The 22,736-nt window shown below is 45.6% G+C and overlaps 1 long non-coding RNA gene across 1 annotated transcript in view; it reads right to left on the reverse strand.

Moving 5' to 3' along the window:
- The window catches only part of LOC124008575, a 28,604-nt gene extending 12,581 nt beyond the window's left edge, over positions 1-16,023 (reverse strand). Inside the window, exon 1 of the long non-coding RNA XR_006834115.1 lies at positions 15,698-16,023. This is a non-coding gene — a long non-coding RNA (uncharacterized LOC124008575). The remainder of the gene's footprint in view (positions 1-15,697) is intronic.
- Between the last annotated feature and the right edge of the window lie 6,713 nt (positions 16,024-22,736).

The following is a 22,736-nucleotide window of genomic DNA, read 5'->3' on the forward strand; positions in this document are numbered from 1 at the left end:
AAAAATACACCTTATGGAACAGCAGAGAGTGTGAAGAGACACACACAGGCATAGACACACATACAGATGATAAGACACACTGTACACACATGTACACATGGATGTTGTATTGTAAATATGTGATAGTGGTGTAGTGGCCTAAGTGTCATGCAGGTGAAAGAGGACCCAAAAGCGACTTAACAGAAACAGAGTTTATTTAAGTCCAAACAGGGAATAACAGAAATCCTCTAGTCTGTAGAGGGGAATAACTGGAGAAGCGGCCACAGACTGCAGGTCGCTTCGGGTAGGCGCAGGCCGTAGTAGACAGCGACACCTGCTCACACGCAGCATCTGATGAAGGCAAAAAACACGACAGGACAGGGCGATACACAATCACAGCAAAAACACGACAGGACAGGGCGAAACGCAATCACAGCATGGTGAATACTAAACAAGGAACCGACGGGACAGGAACGGAACACAAAGGAATAAATAGGGACTCTAATCAGGGGAAAGGATCGGGAACAGGTGTGGGAAGACTAAATGATGATTAGGGGAATAGGAACAGCTGGGAGCAGGAACGGAACGATAGAGAGAGGAGAGAGAGGGAGGGGAGAGAGAGGGATAGAAAAAGGGAACGAACCTAATAAGACCAGCAGGGGGAAACGAACAGAAGGAAAAGCAAAATGACAAGATGATATAAGACAAAACATGACAGTACCCCCCACTCACCGAGCGCCTCCTGGCGCTCTCGAGGAGGAACACTGGCGGCAACGGAGGAAATCATAGATCAAACGGTCCAGCACGTCCCGAGAAAGAACCCAACTCCTCTCCTCAGGACCGTAACGAAAAACGATAAAAGGGAAACTAGGGTACTACTCTAAAAAAAAAATGAGAACTAGGGACAGACTGAGACACAGCAAGGGCAGGAACAAGAACAGGAGAGATGCGATGGCAGGGAACAGACTGAGACCCAGCAAGACCAGGAGCAGAAGCAGAAAAAAATTACCAGACTTCTTCTGCGCGCAGTCTGAACACGCAGCCACGAAACGGCGCGTGTCACGCTCCTGAGTCGGCCACCAAAAGCGCTGGCGAATAGACGCAAGAGTGCCTCGAACACCGGGATGACCAGCTAACTTGGCAGAGTGAGCCCACTGAAGAACAGCCAGACGAGTGGAAACAGGAACGAAAAAGGAGGTTACTAGGACAAGCGCGCGGCGACGCAGTGTGCGTGAGTGCTTGCTTAACCTGTCTTTCAATTCCCCAGACTGTCAACCCGACAACACGCCCATAAGGAAGAATCCCCTCGAGATCAGTAGAAGCCACAGAAGAACTAAACAGACGGGATAAGGCATCAGGCTTGGTGTTCTTGCTACCCGGACGGTAAGAAATCACAAACTCGAAACGAGCGAAAAACAACGCCCAACGAGCTTGACGGGCATTAAGTCGTTTGGCAGAACGGATGTACTCAAGGTTCTTATGGTCTGTCCAAACGACAAAGGAACGGTCGCCCCTCCAACCACTGTCGCCATTCGCCTAGGGCTAAGCGGATGGCGAGCAGTTCACGGTTACCCACATCATAGTTGCGCTCAGATGGCGACAGGCGATGAGAAAAATAAGCGCAAGGATGAACCTTATCGTCAGACTGGAAGCGCTGGGATAGAATGGCTCCCACGCCTACCTCTGAAGCGTCAACCTCGACAATGAATTGTCTAGTGACGTCAGGAGTAACGAGGATAGGAGCGGACGTAAAACGTTCTTTTAGAAGATCAAAAGCTCCCTGGGCGGAACCGGACCACTTAAAACACGTCTTGACAGAAGTAAGAGCTGTGAGAGGGGCAGCAACTTGACCGAAATTACGAATGAAACGCCGATAGAAATTAGCGAAACCTAAAAGCGCTGCAACTCGACACGTGACCTTGGAACGGGCCAATCACTGACAGCTTGGACCTTAGCGGAATCCATCTGAATGCCTTCAGCGGAAATAACGGAACCGAGAAAAGTAACGGAGGAGACATGAAAAGAGCACTTCTCAGCCTTTACGTAGAGACAATTCTCTAAAAGGCGCTGTAGAACACGTCGAACGTGCTGAACATGAATCTCGAGTGACGGAGAAAAAATCAGGATATCGTCAAGATAGACAAAAACAAAAATGTTCAGCATGTCTCTCAGAACATCATTAACTAATGCCTGAAAAACAGCTGGCGCATTGGCGAGACCGAACGGCAGAACCCGGTACTCAAAATGCCCTAACGGAGTGTTAAACGCCGTTTTCCACTCGTCCCCCTCTCTGATGCGCACGAGATGGTAAGCGTTACGAAGGTCCAACTTAGTAAAGCACCTGGCTCCCTGCAGAATCTCGAAGGCTGATGACATAAGGGGAAGCGGATAACGATTCTTAACCGTTATGTCATTCAGCCTCGATAATCCACGCAGGGGCGCAGAGTACCGTCCTTCTTCTTAACAAAAAGAACCCCGCCCCGGCCGGAGAAGAAGAAGGCACTATGGTACCGGCGTCAAGAGACACAGACAAATAATCCTCGAGAGCCTTACGTTCGGGAGCCGACAGAGAGTATAGTCTACCTCGAGGAGGAGTGGTCCCCGGAAGGAGATCAATACTACAATCATACGACCGGTGAGGAGGAAGGGAGTTGGCTCGGGACCGACTGAAGACCGTGCGCAGATCATGATATTCCTCCGGCACTCCTGTCAAATCGCCAGGTTCCTCCTGGGAAGTAGGGACAGAAGAAACGGGAGGGATGGCAGACATTAAACACTTCACATGACAAGAAACGTTCCAGGATAGGATAGAATTACTAGACCAATTAATAGAAGGATTATGACATACTAGCCAGGGATGACCCAAAACAACAGGTGTAAACGGTGAACGGAAAATCAAAAAAGAAATAGTCTCACTGTGGTTACCAGATACTGTGAGGGTTAAAGGTAGTGTCTCAAATCTGATACTGGGAAGATGACTACCATCTAAGGCAAACATGGGCGTAGGCTTGTCTAACGGTCTGAAAGGAATGTTATGTTTCCGAACCCATGCTTCGTCCATGAAACAACCCTCAGCCCCAGAGTCAATCAAGGCACTGCATGTAGCACCCGAACCGGTCCAGCGTAGATGGACCGACATAGTAGTACAAGATCTAGATGAAGAGACCAGAGTAGTAGCGCTCACCAGTAGCCCTCCGCTTACTGATGGGCTCTGGCCTCTTACTGGACATGAATTAACAAAATGTCCAGCAACTCCGCAATAGAGGCACAGGCGGTTGGTGATCCTCCGTTCCCTCTCCTTAGTCGAGATGCGAATCCCTCCCAGCTGCATGGGCTCAGTCTCAAAGCCAGAGGAGGGAGATGGTTGCGATGCGGAGCAGGGAAACACCGTTGATGCGAGCTCTCTTCCACGAGCCCGGTGACGAAGATCTACCCGTCGTTCTATGCGGATGGCGAGAGCAATCAAAGAGTCCACATCTGAAGGAACCTCCCGGGAGAGAATCTCATCCTTAACCACTGCGTGGAGTCCCTCCAGAAAACGAGCGAGCAGCGCCGGCTCGTTCCACTCACTAGAGGCAGCAAGAGTGCGAAACTCAATAGAATAATCCGTTATGGACCGTTCACCTTGGCATAAGGAAGCCAGGGCCCTAGAAGCCTCCCTACCAAAAACTGAACGGTCAAAAACCCGAATCATCTCCTCTTTAAAGTTCTGGAACTTGTTAGAGCAATCAGCCCTTGCCTCCCAGATAGCTGTGCCCCATTCTCGAGCCCGGCCAGTAAGGAGTGAAATGACGTAAGCAACCCTAGCTCTCTCTCTAGAGTATGTGTGGGGTTGGAGAGAGAACACAATCTCACACTGCGTGAGAAAGGAGCGGCACTCAGTGGGCTGCCCGGAGTAGCAAGGTGGGTTATTAACCCTAGGTTCTGGAGGCTCGGCAGGCCAGGAAGTAACAGGTGGCACGAGACGTAGACTCTGGAACTGTCCAGAGAGGTCGGAAACCTGAGCGGCCAGGTTCTCCACGGCATGGCGAGCAGCAGACAATTCCTGCTCGTGTCTGCCGAGCATGGCTCCTTGGATCTCGACGGCAGTGTAACGAGCGTCTGAAGTCGCTGGGTCCATTACTTGGTCGGTTCCTTCTGTCATGCAGGTGAAAGAGGACCCAAAAGCGACTTAACAGAAACAGAGTTTATTTAAGTCCAAACAGGGAATAACAGAAATCCTCTAGTCTGTAGAGGGGAATAACTGGAGAAGCGGCCACAGACTGCAGGTCGCCGGGTAGGCGCAGGCCGTAGTAGACAGCGACACCTGCTCACACGCAGCATCTGATGAAGGCAAAAACACGACAGGACAGGGCGATACACAATCACAGCAAAAACACGACAGGACAGGGCGAAACGCAATCACAGCATGGTGAATACTAAACAAGGAACCGACGGGACAGGAACGGAACACAAAGGAATAAATAGGGACTCTAATCAGGGGAAAGGATCGGGAACAGGTGTGGGAAGACTAAATGATGATTAGGGGAATAGGAACAGCTGGGAGCAGGAACGGAACGATAGAGAGAGGAGAGAGAGGGAGGGGGAGAGAGAGGGATAGAAAAAGGGAACGAACCTAATAAGACCAGCAGGGGGAAACGAACAGAAGGAAAAGCAAAATGACAAGATGATATAAGACAAAACATGACACTAAGGGAGCGCACTACATGTATAGAGTAAAGTGTTATGAAATGTCATATTTTAAATGGTTTGTAACTGCCTTAATGTTGCTGGACCCCCGGAAGAGTAGCCTTGGTAGTAGCTAATGGGGATCCTTAATAAAAACAAACACAAATACTTCATAGACCAGTTAGTCAACACTCAGTTTCTTATGTTTTAATAGGTCTAGCTCTCCATACTTAAGCAATGAAGGAATCAGAGGACAAACTGCATTGCCTTGCATAATGTAATTCAATATTCACATTGTCTACCCCTCTCTCCCTACCCCCCACCCTCTTTCTCTCTCTCCCTCCCTCCCCTCTCTCTCGCTCCAGGCATCAAGATCTGACGATGACTTTCAACCAACGCTCGCTACCTCGCTCTCCAACCAGAAATATTGGCCCTCAATGTAAACTATTTCCAGTTAATGGTTTTATATAAGTACTGTAAGTAGGTGGATGGAAGGGAGTCTATTGGGTAACGTACTTCAAAAATACACTGACACCTGGGAGATGGAGGATTATGCCTGCGTCCCAAATGGCCCATAGGACAATGCTCAGGAGAGATAGAGAGAGAGACAAGCGAGAGAGAGACAAACGAGACAAGCGAGAGAGAGACAAACGAGACAAGCGAGAGAGGGAGACAAGCAAGAGAGAGATTTTGTAACCTTACTCTGTGTTCAGCTGTGAGTTACAGTAGTATGGCCATTTGGCCCAGATCTATACTGAATTCATAATCCAGCCGGCTGTTCATGGGGATGTAAACTGTCCTCCACCAGCTGTCTGTCTGTCACTCCTCCAGACTACATACTGGACTGCTGTATGTTATCCTCACTGCTCCCAACTGCACTTAGCCAGATGGACACATACACACACACGAGCGTAAGCACACACACACACAGGAACAAAAGCATGCAAAAATGTGGAAACACACACACTGTTCTACAGTATAGGCCTTCTGTATCCACCAAGCTGTTTTCTCACTGCAGAACATGTCATTTTGAGGGACTCCAGTCCTCGCTTTTATTTTCCATCCTGAACCACTTTGACCGTCTCTATATGAACCTCCCCATAGACCAGTTAGTCAACACTCGGTTTCTTCTGTTTTAAAAGGTCTTGGCTTCCCCCTTTCTCTTCATAAGAACAAACTGTTCTTCATTGCCTTGCATCATGTAATTCAATATCCAGATATGAGGCATGTTAAGGACTGCCACTCGGATACCCTCTCCTGTACTTTCTTTCTGAAGATGTCAAATAATACAAATAAAGTCCTTTCCTTTTTGATCTCTAATGACAATTTGACATTTTTCTCACTCTCAATCTGATACTGCCATGTCATCACCTGATCATCTCTCTCTCTTTCTCACTCTCAATCTGATACTGCCATGTCATCACCTGATCATCTCTCTCTCTTTCTCTCTCTCAATCTGATACTGCCATGTCATCACCTGATCATCTCTCTCTCTTTCTCTCTCTCAATCTGATACTGCCATGTCATCACCTGATCATCTCTCTCTCTTTCTCTCTCTCAATCTGATACTGCCCTGTCATCACCTGATCATCTCTCTCTCTTTCTCTCTCTCAATCTGATACTGCCTTGTCATCACCTAATCATCTCTTTCTCTCTCTCTCTCTCTCTCTCTCTCTCTCTCTCTCTCTCTCTCTCAATCTGATACCGCCATGTCATCACCTAATCATCTCTTTCTCTCTCTTTCTCTCTCTCTCAATCTGATACTGCCATGTCATCACCTAATCATCTCTTTTCTCTCTCTCTCTCTCTCTCTCTCTCTCTCTCTCTCTCTCTCTCTCTCTCTCTCTCTCTCGCTCTCAATCTGATACTGCCATGTCATCACCTAATCATCTCTCTCTCTCTCTCTCTCTCTCTCTCTCTCTCTCTCTCTCTCTCTCTCTCTCTCTCTCTCTCAATCTGATACTGCCATGTCATCACCTAATCATCTCTTTCTTTTCTCTCTCTCTCTCTCTCTCTCTCTCTCTCTCTCTCTCTCTCTCTCTCTCTCTCTCTCTCTCTCGCTCTCAATCTGATACTGCCATGTCATCACCTAATCATCTCTTTCTCTCTCTCTCTCTCTCTCTCTCTCTCTCTCTCTCTCTCTCTCTCTCTCTCTCTCTCTCTCTCTCTCTCTCTCTCTCTCTCTCTCTCTCTCTCTCTCTCTCTCTCTCTCTCTCTCTCTCTCTCTCTCTCTCAATCTGATACTGCCATGTCATCACCTAATCATCTCTTTCTCTCTCTCTCTCTCTCTCTCTCTCTCTCTCTCTCTCTCTCTCTCTCTCTCTCTCTCTCTCTCTCTCTCTCTCTCTCTCTCTCTCTCTCTTCTCTCTCTCTCAATCTGATACTGTCATGTCATCACCTAATCATCTCTTTCTCTCTCTTTCTCTCTCTCTCAATCTGATACTGCCATGTCATCACCTAATCATCTCTTTCTCTCTCTCTCTCTCTCTCTCTCTCTCTCTCTCTCTCTCTCTCTCTCTCTCTCTCTCAATCTGATACTGCCATGTCATCACCTAATCATCTCTTTCTTTCTCTCTCTCTCTCTCTCTCTCTCTCTCTCTCTCTCTCTCTCTCTCTCTCTCTCTCTCTCTCTCTCTCTCTCTCTCTCTCTCTCTCTCAATCTGATACTGTCATGTCATCACCTAATCATCTCTTTCTCTCTCTTTCTCTCTCTCTCAATCTGATACTGCCATGTCATCACCTAATCATCTCTTTCTTCTCTCTCTCTCTCTCTCTCTCTCTCTCTCTCTCTCTCTCTCTCTCTCTCTCTCTCTCTCTCTCTCTCTCTCTCTCTCAATCTGATACTGCCATGTCATCACCTAATCATCTCTCTCTCTCTCTCTCTCTCTCTCTCTCTCTCTCTCTCTCTCTCTCTCTCTCTCAATCTGATACTGCCATGTCATCACCTAATCATCTCTTTCTCTCTCTCTCTCTCTCTCAATCTGATACTGTCATGTCATCACCTAATCATCTCTTTCTCTCTCTCTCTCTCTCTCTCTCTCAATCTGATACTGTCATGTCATCACCTAATCATCTCTTTCTCTCTCTCTCTCTCTCTCTCAATCTGATACTGCCATGTCATCACCTAATCATCTCTTTCTCTCTCTTTCTCTCTCTCTCAATCTGATACTGCCATGTCATCACCTAATCATCTCTCTCTCTCTCTCTCTCTCTCTCTCTCTCTCTCTCTCTCTCTCTCTCTCTCTCTCTCTCTCTCTCTCTCTCTCTCTCTCTCTCTCTCTCTCTCTCTCTCAATCTGATACTGTCATGTCATCACCTAATCATCTCTTTCTCTCTCTTTTCTCTCTCTCTCAATCTGATACTGCCATGTCATCACCTAATAATCTCTTTCTCTCTCTCTCTCTCTCTCTCTCTCAATCTGATACTGTCATGTCATCCCCTGATCAACTATTTATCTTTCTATCTCTATCTCCCCACCCTCTCCCTCTGTCTATCTCTATCTCCCCACCCTCTCCCTCTCTCTATCTCTATATAGCTCCCTCTCTCAATTGCTCTTCATCAATCTTTCTCAGGCTCTTTCTCTCATACTCTTCTCTCACTTTCTCTATCTCTACCCCCTCTCTCTTTCTCTCCTTCTCTCTCTCCTTCTCCAGACGTCAAGATCTGATGATGACTTTCAACCCACGCTCGCTACCTCGCTCTCCAACCAGAAATATTGGCCCTTAATGTAAACGTAAACTATGTGCAGTTAATGGTTTTATGTAAGTACTGTAAGTAGGTGGATGGAAGGGAGTCTATTTGGTAACGTACTTCAAAAATAGACTGACACCTGGGAAATGAAGGATTATGGATTTGTCCTAAATGACACCCTATTCCCTACGAAGTGCACTCCTTTTGACCAGCACCCACAGGGCTATGGTCAGAAGTAGTGCACTATGTAGGGAATAGGGTGCCAGTTGGTATGATCTCTGATGATGCAGTTTGAAACAGTGAAATGGAGAGGGAGGGAGGGAGGGAGGGAGGGAGGGAGGGAGGGAGGGAGGGAGGGAGGGAGGGAGGGAGGGAGGGAGGGAGGGAGGGAGGGAGGGAGGGAGGGAGAGAGAGAGAGAGGGAGGGAGGGAGGATAAATGGAGAGAGAGAGATTTGAAGAGAAACAGACAAGGGGTCTTAAAGAGGAGGAGCATAGGAAAGAGGAGAGAGGGAAGGGAGTGACAAAAGGAGAGAACAAGAAAACATGACAGGTTTGACTTTAGACATTTAACTGCCCTTTATGGATAATTTTTTTCATTTTCATAATTTTCACAGCATGTGTTGGTCTTTAATCGAACCACAAATACCACTCTACATCTCTAAGAAAAACAGCACAGCTAAAGATATATTGGAGGGGATAAAGAATAGACCCAAAGCATACGCAACCTGTTATACAAGGCCCACAAATGCATGTATTGGTACAACAAAAGAGACATTACTGTAAGAATAATAATACAGTGCCTTGCGAAAGTATTCGGCCCCCTTGAACTTTGTGACCTTTTGCCACATTTCAGGCTTCAAACATAAAGATATAAAACTGTATTTTTTTGTGAAGAATCAACAACAAGTGGGACACAATCATGAAGTGGAACAACATTTATTGGATATTTCAAACTTTTTTAACAAACAAAAAACTGAAAAATTGGGCGTGCAAAATTATTCAGCCCCTTTACTTTCAGTACAGCAAGCTTTAAACATCCCAAGGAGCACTGTGCAAGCAATAATATTGAAATGGAAGGAGTATCAGACCACTGCAAATCTACCAAGACCTGGCCGTCCCTCTAAACTTTCAGCTCATACAAGGAGAAGACTGATCAGAGATGCAGCCAAGAGGCCCATGATCACTCTGGATGAACTGCAGAGATCTACAGCTGAGATGGGAGACTCTGTCCATAGGACAACAATCAGTCGTATATTGCACAAATCTGGCCTTTATGGAAGAGTGGCAAGAAGAAAGCCATTTCTTAAAGATATCCATAAAAAGTGTCGTTTAAAGTTCGCCACAAGCCACCTGGGAGACACACCAAACATGTGGAAGGAGGTGCTCTGGTCAGATGAAACCAAAATTGAACTTTTTAGCAACAAGGCAAAACGTTATGTTTGGCGTAAAAGCAACACAGCTCATCACCCTGAACACACCATCCCCACTGTCAAACATGGTGGTGGCAGCATCATGGTTTGGGCCTGCTTTTCTTCAGCAGGGACAGGGAAGATGGTTAAAATTGATGGGAAGATGGATGGAGCCAAATACAGGACCATTCTGGAAGAAAACCTGATGGAGTCTGCAAAAGACCTGAGACTGGGACGGAGATTTGTCTTCCAACAAGACAATGATCCAAAACATAAAGCAAAATCTACAATGGAATGGTTCAAAAATAAACATATCCAGGTGTTAGAATGGCCAAGTCAAAGTCCAGACCTGAATCCAATCGAGAATCTGTGGAAAGAACTGAAAACTGCTGTTCACAAATGCTCTCCATCCAACCTCACTGAGCTCGAGCTGTTTTGCAAGGAGGAATGGGAAAAAATTTCAGTCTCTCGATGTGCAAAACTGATAGAGACATACCCCAAGCGACTTACAGCTGTAATCACAGCAAAAGGTGGTGCTAAAAAAGTATTAACTTAAGGGGGCTGAATAATTTAAAAAAAGTTTTATATCTTTATGTTTGAAGCCTGAAATGTGGCAAAAGGTCGCAAAGTTCAAGGGGGCCGAATACTTTCACAAGGCACTGTATATACAATACTATTCAAAAGTTTGGGGTCACTTAGAAATGTCCTTGTTTTTGAAAGAAAAGCTACTTTTTTGTCCATTAAAATAACATCAAATTGATAAGAAATACACTGTAGACATGGTTAATGTTGTAAATGACTATTGTAGCTGGAAACTGCAGATTTTTTATTGAATATCTACATAGGCATACAGAGGCCCATTATCAGCAACCATCACTCCTGTGTTCCAATGGCACGTTGTGTTAGCTAATCCAGGTTGATCATTTTAAAAGGTTAATTGATCATTAGAAAACCTGTTTGAAATTATGTTAGCACAGCTGAAAACTGTTGTCCTGATTAAAGAAACAATACAACTGGCCTTCGTTAGACGAGTTGAGTATCTGGAACATCAGCATTTGTGCGTTCAATTACAGGCTCAAAATGGCCAGAAACAAAGACCTTTCTTCTGAATCTCGTCTGTCTATTCTTGTTCTGAGAAATGAAGGCTATTCCATGTGAGAAATTTCCAAGAAACTGAAGATCTCGCACAATGCTGTGTACTATTCCCTTTTACAGAACAGCACAAACTGGCCCTAACCAGAATAGAAACTGAGCAAGAGGACAAGTACATTACAGGGTCTAGTTTGAGAAAGAGATGCCTCACAAGTCCTCAACTGGCAGCTTCATTAAATAGTAACCGCAAAACACCAGTCTCATCGTCAACAGTGAAGAGGCGACTTCGGGATGCTGGGAGCACACCAGGGCCTCCCACTCCTATTTCTATTCTGTTTAGAGACAGTTTGAGGTTAGTTAACACAGTGTCCAAAGAAGGGCCAGATGTATATAGAATGGCATCGTCTGCGTAGAGGTGGATCGGGGAATCACCCGCAGCAAGAGCAACACCATTGACATATACAGAGAAAAGAGTCGGCCCGAGAATTGAACGCTGTGGTACCCCCATAGAGACTGCCAGAGGTCCGGACAACAGGCCCTCCGATTTGACACACTGAACTCGAACTGAGAACCAGACGAGGCAGTCATTTGAGAAACCAAGGCTGTTGAGTCTGCCGATAATAATACGGTGATTGACAGAGTCGAAAGACTTGGCCAGGTCGATGAAGAAGGCTGCACAGTACTATTTTTTATTGATGGCGGTTATGATATTGTTTAGTACCTTGAGCGTGGCTGAGGTGCACCCGTGACCAGCTTGGAAACTGGATTGCACAGCGGAGAAGGTAGGGTGGGATTCAAAATGGTCAGTGATCTGTTTATTAACTTGGCTTTCGAAGACTTTAGAGGGGCAGGGCAGGATGGATATAGGTCTATAACAGTTTGGTTCTAGAGTGTCACCCCCTTTGAAGAGGGGGATGACCGTGGCATCTTTCCAATCTTTAGGGATCTCGGACGATACGAAAGAGAGGTTGCACAGACTGATAATAGGGGTTGCAACAATGGCGGCAGATAGTTTTAGAAAGAGAGTGTCCAGATTGTCTAGCCCAGCTGATTTGTACGGGTCCAGGTTCTGCTCTCTCAGAACATCTGCTATCTGGATTTGGGTGAAGGAGAAGCTGGGAAGGCTCGAGCAAGTAGCTGTGGGGGGGGGATGCTCTTGTTCTCCATGGACTTATCCAACTAGTCTAAAGAAGGACAGTTTTATTGCTTTCTTTTTCTTTCTTTTTATTGCTTCTTTTTTTATTGCTTCTTTTTGCTAACATAATTGCAAAAGGGTTTCCTAATGATCAATTAGCGTTTTAAAATGACAAACTTGGATTAGCTAACACAAAGTGCCATTGGAATACAGGAGTGGTGGTTGTTGATAATGGGCCTCTGTAGCCGTTTCCAGCTACAATAGTCATTTACAACATTAACAATGTCTACACTGTATTTCTGATCAATTTGATGTTATTTTAGTGGGGGAAAAATGTATTTTTCTTACAACAACAAGGACATTTCTAAGTGAGCCCAAACTTTTGAATAGTAGTGTATAAGCCTACAGGAAGGCTTAAAACCGCATCGGGTCCACGGGAGAGGAGAGAGAAAGAGGAACTACCCTCCTCAGCATTAAAATGTCTTTATTTATAGATATCAATAAAGGGATTATCTCCTTGTCGGGGGAGAGGGAGAAAGGAGAAGAGGAGGGGACCGAGCCATAAGCCAATAATATTCTAACATCCCAGTCAAGAAGAGGAGAGGGGGAGAGATAGAGTCAGGAAGGCAGAGAGATAAGGGGGGATAGGTTGAGAGATGGAGGGGGGATTGGCACTTTTTCACTTTTTGCCTCAGTGGCTGGAGGATTGGCCTCGCGCTGCAATTAAGACCTGCTAATTAGCCACACATGATTAAAATAGAACGTGTTTAGTGAGGAGGAAACCTGCTAACTGTTAATTGCAAGCATGTGTGCGTGTGTAGGCTGCCTGCAGGCACTTGCGACAGTTGCGCAAATGTAATTTCTTATATCTATCTGTGCTACAGCCTAGTCTATAGAATTGTATATTTTATGAATAAATAATCACTCACAAATTCCAACGAGTCTGAACTTGACAAGAGAGGCGACAAGTACAAAATGAAAAGAAAGTCTTCAAAACAAGCAGCTGTGTCAATTCTGGCGCCAAACATAACTTACATAAGGCAACTCGTTTCATTGCATGCTACTCAACTCTTGTCTTCAGAGGCTTGCAAATGCGCCGTGCATATTGGCGCTCCCGGATATGTGCGCGCGAGTTTTAATACCCTGGCTGTACAGTATGTTCTCGCGCTGTTGCTAAGGGGAATATTGTGTGGTTTTACTAAAGGGATGAAGAATAGCAGGAACACCATAAAACATGTCGGCCTTGGGTGGAAAGTAGATTTGAAAAAAGATAAAGCCGACAGGGGGGTCGCGAAACGGTGGCAAATAGAAGAGCCATCTGTCCACACTACTTATCCAACACAACCACAAGAGCACCAAGTGGCACGGAGTAAGTTAGCCAACAGTGCGACTGCAGTGCAGGGCCCGTATTCACGAAGTGACTCAGAGTAGGAGTGCTGATCAAGGTTCAGATCCCTCCCCCTGTCCATATACACTGAACAAAACTATAAAAAGAGCATTGAAATGTCTGGGTCCCATCTTTCATGAGCTGAAATTGAACATCCAATACATTTTCCATACACACAAAAAGCTTATTTCTCTCAAATGTTCTGCACAAATATGTTTACATCCCTGTTAGTGAGCATTTCTCCATTGCCAAGATAATCCTTCCACCTGACAGGTGTGGCATTTCAAGAAGCTGATTAAACAGAATGATCATTACACAGGTGCTCCTTGTGCTGGGACAATAAAAGGCCTAAAATGTGCAGTTTGTGCACAACACAATGCCGCAGATGTGTTTGGAGGGAGCATGGAATTGGAATATCCACCAGAGCTGTTGCCAGAGCATTGAATGTTAATTTCTCTACCATAGGCCACCTCCAATGTCATTTTAGAGAATTTGTCAGTACATCCAACCGGTCTCACAACCGCAAGCCACATGTATGGCCTTGTGTGGGCGAGCGGTTTGCTGATGTCTATGTTGTGCTCCATAATGGTATGGGCAGGTATAAACTACAGACAATGAACACAGTTGCATTTTATCAGTGACAAATTGAATGCACAAAAATACCGTGATGAGATCCTGAGGCCAGTTTTGAGGCCCATGTTTTTCAAAGGTATATGTGACCAACAGATGCATATCTCAGTCATGTGAAATCCATAGATTAGGGCCCAATGCATTTATTTCAAGTGACTGATTTCCTTATATGAACTGTAACTCAGTAAAAACAAGGAAATTGTTGCATGATGCATTTATATTTTTGTTCAGTATAAAAATATTTATTAAAATCGAAATGGCAAAACCGATTAATAGTGTCACTAATAAGTATTGTGATTATTGCTCTTAATAAGTTGTAGGCAAACTTTGAAAGATGTGAATAATTGTCGTTCAAGAACATTTCAAACCTGAATTATGTGGTGGCAGGTAGCCTAGTGGTTAGAGTGTTGGACTAGTAACTGAAAGGTTGAAAGATCCCTGAGCTGACAAGGTAAAAAGCTGTTTTTCTTCCCCTGAACAAGGCAGTTAACCCACTGTTCCTAGGCTGTCATTGTAAATAAGAATTTGTTCTTAACTGACTTCCCTAGGTACATTTTTTTTTAAATATCTCTAATATGTGAACATACAGTATATGATCCTATATAAACCATTAACTAAAAGTGAAAAACAGATTCACCAAGAACCAAAGCAAAAACTATAATATTTGTATATGTCCCAAATGGTATTCCCTATTTAGTGCACTACTTTCGACGAGGGCTCATTGGCACCCTACTCCAGTCCTATGAGCCCTGGGAATAGGGTGCCACTTACGAGTCTGAAACATTATAAAGGGTGTCCAATTTAGTCTCGATTACTGTAGGCCTAATAATAACATGTTGAATAGTCAAATGGCAAATTACATGTACTTCTTAATAAATGGATTCCAGAGACAAAACAGGTAGGCTAAACCATAAAGACTCAAGTTTATTTGATCAATTAGAAAATAAATGGACGTGCTACATCATGGTTTAAGTCCATGATAGACCGCGTAGTCATATAGCCCATATGGTTCGTAATAAAATCATCTCTATTCCAGAGAAACAGGTGTGTCTGACATCTGCGTGACAATTCACACCGGCGGCGGAGGAGACTTTTGCCACCCATCACTGGGCTTGAACGGCTGTTCACAATGCCCATCGGCGATGCAGGCCTCGGTAGTCTACAACGTAGAGCCGGTAACAGCCAGGTATTTGTGTGCGGACGTCCAGTGATTCTCGCCTCGCGCTCTCGGTACAGTGTCCGTTTGATTTGGGACCGGAGCCAAACAATAGTCGCAAGAAGATGGAGACAGAGCTGCGCTCTGAAAACGAGACTTTAAAAAATGTTTTTACCGCACCTTGCATGTGTTGCCGCCATGGGGTGGAGGTGCGGTGTGTCATGGTGGTATCATCTTAAAGATACTCAGATAGACAGTTATGTGAGCAGGGTAAAAATGAATACGTTCCCATGATAAAGTGAATAAAACATTGGCTATAATTTCCATCCAAGCATAACCATGGGATTTATTGAATGGTGCGGATGGGAGTTATATTGTGCATTCTCATAGCGCATAGCCTTAAACCCAATCAGTACAATAACGGCAGAATAATAATAATAATCTCATTAATATATTCTAACAACAACTGCGGCTCCAACTGTTGGAAACAGATATAGTTGATATAGTTGATCTGCACACCTACCAAGATATAGTTGATCTGCACACCTACCTCGCTCATGTTGAGTACGTGCAGTGGGGAGAGAGTTATTCAAACAAGTGACTTCTTCACGTTTTTATAACCGGTTATACTGGCAGTTTCAACGGTCTCTTTCCTTGGAAAAACACTTCAGTCGATCAAAGGTTTTAAAGAGAAACTAAAAGACAGAAGAGTCGGGTGTAGAGTGGAGTAAACGGACTCTGTATCAAGCAGACAGTCTAGGATACAGCAGCATGGACAGTGCAGTCAGAGCAAGCAGTGCGGTTTTGTGCAACAGAGAACGTCAGAATCTTCGGTACCTCTCTGCCTCCCCCCACCCTCTCTTCTACTCTTTCTTGCTCGCCCACTCAAGAGCGCTCTCACCCACTCACTGGAGACTTGCCCTTGTGCCAACTGAGCGATGATGCGCTGACGCTTACTCCTGGACATGAATCTTTGAATAAATCACTTGGGAATAGATAAAGTAACATTTCCAACAAAACAATTAAAACTAGAGAAGTTTTATCAGATTTTAATGTAAAAATTACACCATTGAGATGAACTCCAAAAATGCGTCATATTTGATGACTGGTGCATGCGCTATGAGAAGCATAGATCTCAAAATAGGCCGACATGACATCATCAATCGTCGTATCATATTTAATGACATACAGTGATGCCATCTAATGTATGTTCTGTTCATCCTATGTCAGGAAAATGCGTGGATACGTGACCATTGGACCTACATTGTGCTATCGTTCCCCTTAGAGGAATAGGAACCACACATTTTCCTTACGATGTTTTAATTGTATCAGCCAGGAAAACAGACAGCGTGGCCCCCCTCTATCATAATCACATTCATATCCCTCCAGTCACAGAATCACATTAATGATACCTGAGAATCTAGATGTGCCTGTTATACCCACTAGAGGACGATAGAGCCCCACCGTCTATTTTTACAGTCAAGACGTGCATGCCAAATGGCACTATATAGTACTATAGACAAGAGCCTCACGAGCCCTGTTCAAAAGTAGTGCACTAATTAGGGAATATGGTGCCATTTTGGATGTCCCCAAGTTGTGAGAGGTGAAGGGTGGAGTCCTCCGGTGCTCCAACACTGTCATAGGCCACCACCGTTATAGGCCAGTATGACTAGACACTCTCATATGATAATATCATTTATCATGGCACACTGCGCCATGATGGTTCAACAGTGTATAGTCACATGGATGTCGTAACCCTTTAGTGAAGGCATGGTGAAGTCCCATCAAGTTTTAATCGTGTGTGTTAATTAGGGGTTCAGCAGCAAAGCAGGTGAAACCCTGTTGTGTTTGTTGCCGTGCATTATTGTCATTCTAGAGTTGTGGAAAATAGTGCTTTTGATGCTATTTACTGAATTTGGTTCAGATCGGTCCAGCGGTCCAGTTCATTATTGCTATTAATATGTTCATTTTTCTGCCGTTTCGGTGGGAAATAAGCAAATTCCAGTGAGATTAAAATGCCCAGGATTGTGCAATTTAGCAATATGGTAAAGTCCCAAGGGCCACACACTCTCATGCAATATCATGCCAATTGGCCACATGGTGTCGCTTTAACAAGCAATAAAAAATGCAAAGTTTGAAAGATCAGCCTCTGCACCCCGTTTGACCTAGATTCATGACATTTTGTCCATAATTTCCTCACATTGAACAGATTTGCCTCAAGAACCCATAAAGTCCACCCTGGTGGATTCTCCATCATTTTGAATGTTGTCAAAAACCCTTCAAATGCTACTCTGGCACCGAATGACCGATCTTTGCAAAACTTGATATATGGCATCTATGGACCAAGGTCAGTTAACACACTATAACCCAGGCTAGTACATCAAACAACATGGCCGTAATGGACCAATAAACATTCACGTGGGCGTGGTTTGTCAAATAAATGTATATAAATCAGTCACATATATTTGTATTGTAACGAAACTTGGTACACGTGTTCCAAAAAGTGTGAAGAGTGAACATAGCTCAGCACATTCATATTGACCACATGGTACCGCTATAACGGGCACATTTTTATATCTCTTGATCTGTTTGACTCAAAGTTATGAAATTTGGCACACACGTTCAAGGATAGTCTAGCTAACCTGTAAAATATGGTTGAGTTTGTCCACATTGTGGTGCTGTTGGACAGGTGAAATCATTTATTCAAGCTCATTGCCTCATAGCGGCCATACTTTTTCAGCTAGTTTTGGAAAATGGTGATGCTGTATACCAAATTGTGATGCTATATACCAAATTCATAGCTGCTATATACCAAATTTGGTTCTGATCGGTCCAGCGGTTCTGGAGAAGATGTTTAAAGTAGTCAACATCATTGAAAATGGTCCAAAATACATAAAAAGCAAATAATATTGCATGATCAGTTTGATTTTGACTTCTGATATTTGGCAAGCATTTGAAATAGTACAGAATTAACTCGTACTAGGGCAATGTGTCCAACTTGTCCTAATGGTGGCACATTGGGCACACAGCTGAACCCCGGCAATGCTGCTTGCAGCTTTAATGTTATGTTGTAACCCTACATATAATTGAATGCATCTGAGAATAGGACTGCTGATCTAGGATCTGTTCTTATGTAACACACTTAATTCGGTCAGGGTCATGTGATGAGGTAGCCCCGCCTACAAATGTCAAAACTAGTGATGAACCCAGGTTCATTACATTTACATTACATTTAAGTCATTTAGCAGACGCTCTTAACCAGAGCGACTTACAAATTGGTGCATTCACCTTATGACATCCAGTGGAACAGTCACTTTACAATAGTGCATCTAAATCTTAAAGGGGGGGAAGGATTACTTATCCTATCCTAGGTATTCCTTAAAGAGGTGGGGTTTCAGGTGTCTCCGGAAGGTGGTGATTGACTCCGCTGTCCTGGCGTCGTGAGGGAATTTGTTCCACCATTGGGGGGCCAGAGCAGCGAACAGTTTAGACTGGGCTGAGCGGGAACTGTACTTCCTCAGTGGTAGGGAGGCGAGCAGGCCAGAGGTGGATGAACGCAGTGCCCTTGTTTGGGTGTAGGGCCTGATCAGAGCCTGGAGGTACCGAGGTGCCGTTCCCCTCACAGCTCCGTAGGCAAGCACCATGGTCTTGTAGCGGATGCGAGCTTCAACTGGAAGCCAGTGGAGAGAGCGGAGGAGCAGGGTGACGTGAGAGAACTTGGGAAGGTTGAACACCAGACGGGCTGCGGCGTTCTGGATGAGTTGTAGGGGTTTAATGGCACAGGCAGGGAGCCCAGCCAACAGCGAGTTGCAGTAATCCAGACGGGAGATGACAAGTGCCTGGATTAGGACCTGCGCCGCTTCCTGTGTGAGGCAGGGTCGTACTCTGCGGATGTTGTAGAGCATGAACCTACAGGAACGGGCCACCGCCTTGATGTTAGTTGAGAACGACAGGGTGTTGTCCAGGATCACGCCAAGGTTCTTAGCGCTCTGGGAGGAGGACACAATGGAGTTGTCAACCGTGATGGCGAGATCATGGAACGGGCAGTCCTTCCCCGGAAGGAAGAGCAGCTCCGTCTTGCCGAGGTTCAGCTTGAGGTGGTGATCCGTCATCCACACTGATATGTCTGCCAGACATGCAGAGATGCGATTCGCCACCTGGTCATCAGAAGGGGGAAAGGAGAAGATTAATTGTGTGTCGTCTGCATAGCAATGATAGGAGAGACCATGTGAGGTTATGACAGAGCCAAGTGACTTGGTGTATAGCGAGAATAGGAGAGGGCCTAGAACAGAGCCCTGGGGGACACCAGTGGTGAGAGCGCGTGGTGAGGAGACAGATTCTCGCCACGCCACCTGGTAGGAGCGACCTGTCAGGTAGGACGCAATCCAAGCGTGGGCCGCGCCGGAGATGCCCAACTCGGAGAGGGTGGAGAGGAGGATCTGATGGTTCACAGTATCGAAGGCAGCCGATAGGTCTAGAAGGATGAGAGCAGAGGAGAGAGAGTTAGCTTTAGCGGTGCGGAGCGCCTCCGTGATACAGAGAAGAGCAGTCTCAGTTGAATGACTAGTCTTGAAACCTGACTGATTTGGATCAAGAAGGTCATTCTGAGAGAGATAGCGGGAGAGCTGGCCAAGCACGGCACGTTCAAGAGTTTTGGAGAGAAAAGAAAGAAGGGATACTGGTCTGTAGTTGTTGACATCGGAGTGATCGAGTGTGGGTTTTTTCAGAAGGGGTGCAACTCTCGCTCTCTTGAAGACGGAAGGGACGTAGCCAGCAGTCAGGGATAAGTTGATGAGCGAGGTGAGGTAAGGGAGAAGGTCTCCGGAAATGGTCTGGAGAAGAGAGGAGGGGATAGGGTCGAGCGGGCAGGTTGTTGGGCGGCCGGCCGTCACAAGACGCGAGATTTCATCTGGAGAGAGAGGGGAGAAAGAGGTCAGAGCACAGGGTAGGGCAGTGTGAGCAGAACCAGCGGTGTCGTTTGACTTAGCAAACGAGGATCGGATGTCGTCGACCTTCTTTTCAAAATGGTTGACGAAGTCATCTGCAGAGAGGGAGGAGAGGGGGTGAGGGGGAGGAGGATTCAGGAGGGAGGAGAAGGTGGCAAAGAGCTTCCTAGGGTTAGAGGCAGAAGCTTGGAATTTAGAGTGGTAGAAAGTGGCTTTAGCAGCAGAGACAGAAGAGGAAAATGTAGAGAGGAGGGAGCGAAAGGATGCCAGGTCCGCAGGGAGGCGAGTTTTCCTCCATTTCCGCTCGGCTGCCCGGAGCCCTGTTCTGTGAGCTTGCAATGAGTCGTCGAGCCACGGAGCGGGAGGGGAGGACCGAGCCGGCCTGGAGGATAGGGGGCATAGAGAGTCAAAGGATGCAGAAAGGGAGGAGAGGAGGGTTGAGGAGGCAGAATCAGGAGATAGGTTGGAGAAGGTTTGAGCAGAGGGAAGAGATGATAGGATGGAAGAGGAGAGAGTAGCGGGGGAGAGAGAGCGAAGGTTGGGACGGCGCGATACCATCCGAGTGGGGGCAGTGTGGGAAGTGTTGGATGAGAGCGAGAGGGAAAAGGATACAAGGTAGTGGTCGGAGACTTGGAGGGGAGTTGCAATGAGGTTAGTGGAAGAACAGCATCTAGTAAAGATGAGGTCGAGCGTATTGCCTGCCTTGTGAGTAGGGGGGGAAGGTGAGAGGGTGAGGTCAAAAGAGGAGAGGAGTGGAAAGAAGGAGGCAGATAGGAATGAGTCAAAGGTAGACGTGGGGAGGTTAAAGTCGCCCAGAACTGTGAGAGGTGAGCCGTCCTCAGGAAAGGAGCTTATCAAGGCATCAAGCTCATTGATGAACTCTCCGAGGGAATCTGGAGTGCGATAAATGATAAGGATGTTAAGCTTGAAAGGGCTGGTAACTGTGACAGCATGGAATTCAAAGGAGGCGATAGACAGATGGGTAAGGGGAGAAAGAGAGAATGACCACTTGGGAGAGCTGAGGATCCCGGTGCCACCACCCCGCTGACCAGAAGCTCTCGGGGTGTGCGAGAACACGTGGGCGGACGAAGAGAGAGCAGTAGGAGTGGCAGTGTTATCTGTGGTGATCCATGTTTCCGTCAGTGCCAAGAAGTCGAGGGACTGGAGGGAGGCATAGGCTGAGATGAACTCTGCCTTGTTGGCCGCAGATCGGCAGTTCCAGAGGCTACCGGAGACCTGGAACTCCACGTGGGTCGTGCGCGCTGGGACCACCAGATTAGGGTGGCCGCGGCCACGCGGTGTGGAGCGTTTGTATGGTCTGTGCAGAGAGGAGAGAACAGGGATAGACAGACACATAGTTGACAGGCTACAAAAGAGGCTATGCTAATGCAAAGGAGATTGGAATGACAAGTGGACTACACGTCTTGAATGTTCAGAAAGTTAAGCTTACGTAGCAAGAATCTTATTGACTAAAATTATTAAAATGATACAGTACTGCTGAAGTAGGCTAGCTGGCAGTGGCTGCGTTGTTGACTTATAATAATAATAATAATAATATATGCCATTTAGCAGACGCTTTTATCCAAAGCGACTTACAGTCATGTGTGCATACATTCTTTGTAGGCTAGCTGGCAGTGGCTGCGTTGTTGACACTACACTAATCAGGTCGTTCCGTTGAGTGTAATAGTTTCTACAGTGCTGCTATTCGGGGGCTAGCTGGCTAGCTAGCAGTGTTGTTTACGTTACGTTGCGTTAAAAGAACGACAATAGCTGGCTAGCTAATGTAGAAAGTCGCTCTAGACTACACAATTATCTTTGATACAAAGACGGCTATGTAGCTAGCTATGTAGCTAGCTACGATCAAACAAATCAAACCGTTGTACTGTAATGAAATGAAGTGAAAATGTGATACTACCTGTGGAGCGAAGCGGAATGCGACCGGGTTGTTGAGTTCTATTCGGAAGACGTTGGCTAGCTGTTGGCTAGCTAGCAGTGTCTCCTACGTTAAGGACGACAAATAGCTGGCTAGCTAACCTCGGTAAATTAAGATAATCACTCTAAGACTACACACTCTAAACTACACAATTATCTTGGATACGAAGACAGCAAAGACAGCTATGTAGCTAGCTAACACTACACTAATCAAGTCGTTCAGTTGAGTGTAATAGTTTCTACAGTGCTGCTAATCGGTGGACGTTTGCTAGCTGGCTAGCTGCTGGGCAGAGCAGTGAAGACTACGTTAGGAAGACGAAATACGATAATTACGCAATTATCTTTGATACAAAGACGGCTATGTAGCTAGCTAAGAAGAAATTGCTAAGATTAGACAAATCAAACCGTTGTACTATAATGAAATGTAATGAAATGTAATGAAAAAGTTATACTACCTGCGTGATACATATAATATCTATTATTCATTATGATCCAAAAGGAAGAACTTGATCCCAGATCAGTGCTCCGACTCCCAGAGGTTTTGTGGATACGGGCTCTGGTTCCTCTCAACGTTTCTTTCTTTGTGTTCTGTCTTTTTCTTGACCTCTGTCCCCCTTCAATTCTTCTCAGGTACTGCCTTTGAAATAACAACACTGTAAAAGAGCATTAGAGAATGACACAGGACTCACAAAAAGAAATCGTCAAACCTTG

The sequence above is a fragment of the Oncorhynchus gorbuscha genome, linkage group LG21, assembly GCF_021184085.1.
Source record: "Oncorhynchus gorbuscha isolate QuinsamMale2020 ecotype Even-year linkage group LG21, OgorEven_v1.0, whole genome shotgun sequence".
In the NCBI taxonomy this organism is placed as follows: Eukaryota; Metazoa; Chordata; class Actinopteri; order Salmoniformes; family Salmonidae; genus Oncorhynchus; species Oncorhynchus gorbuscha.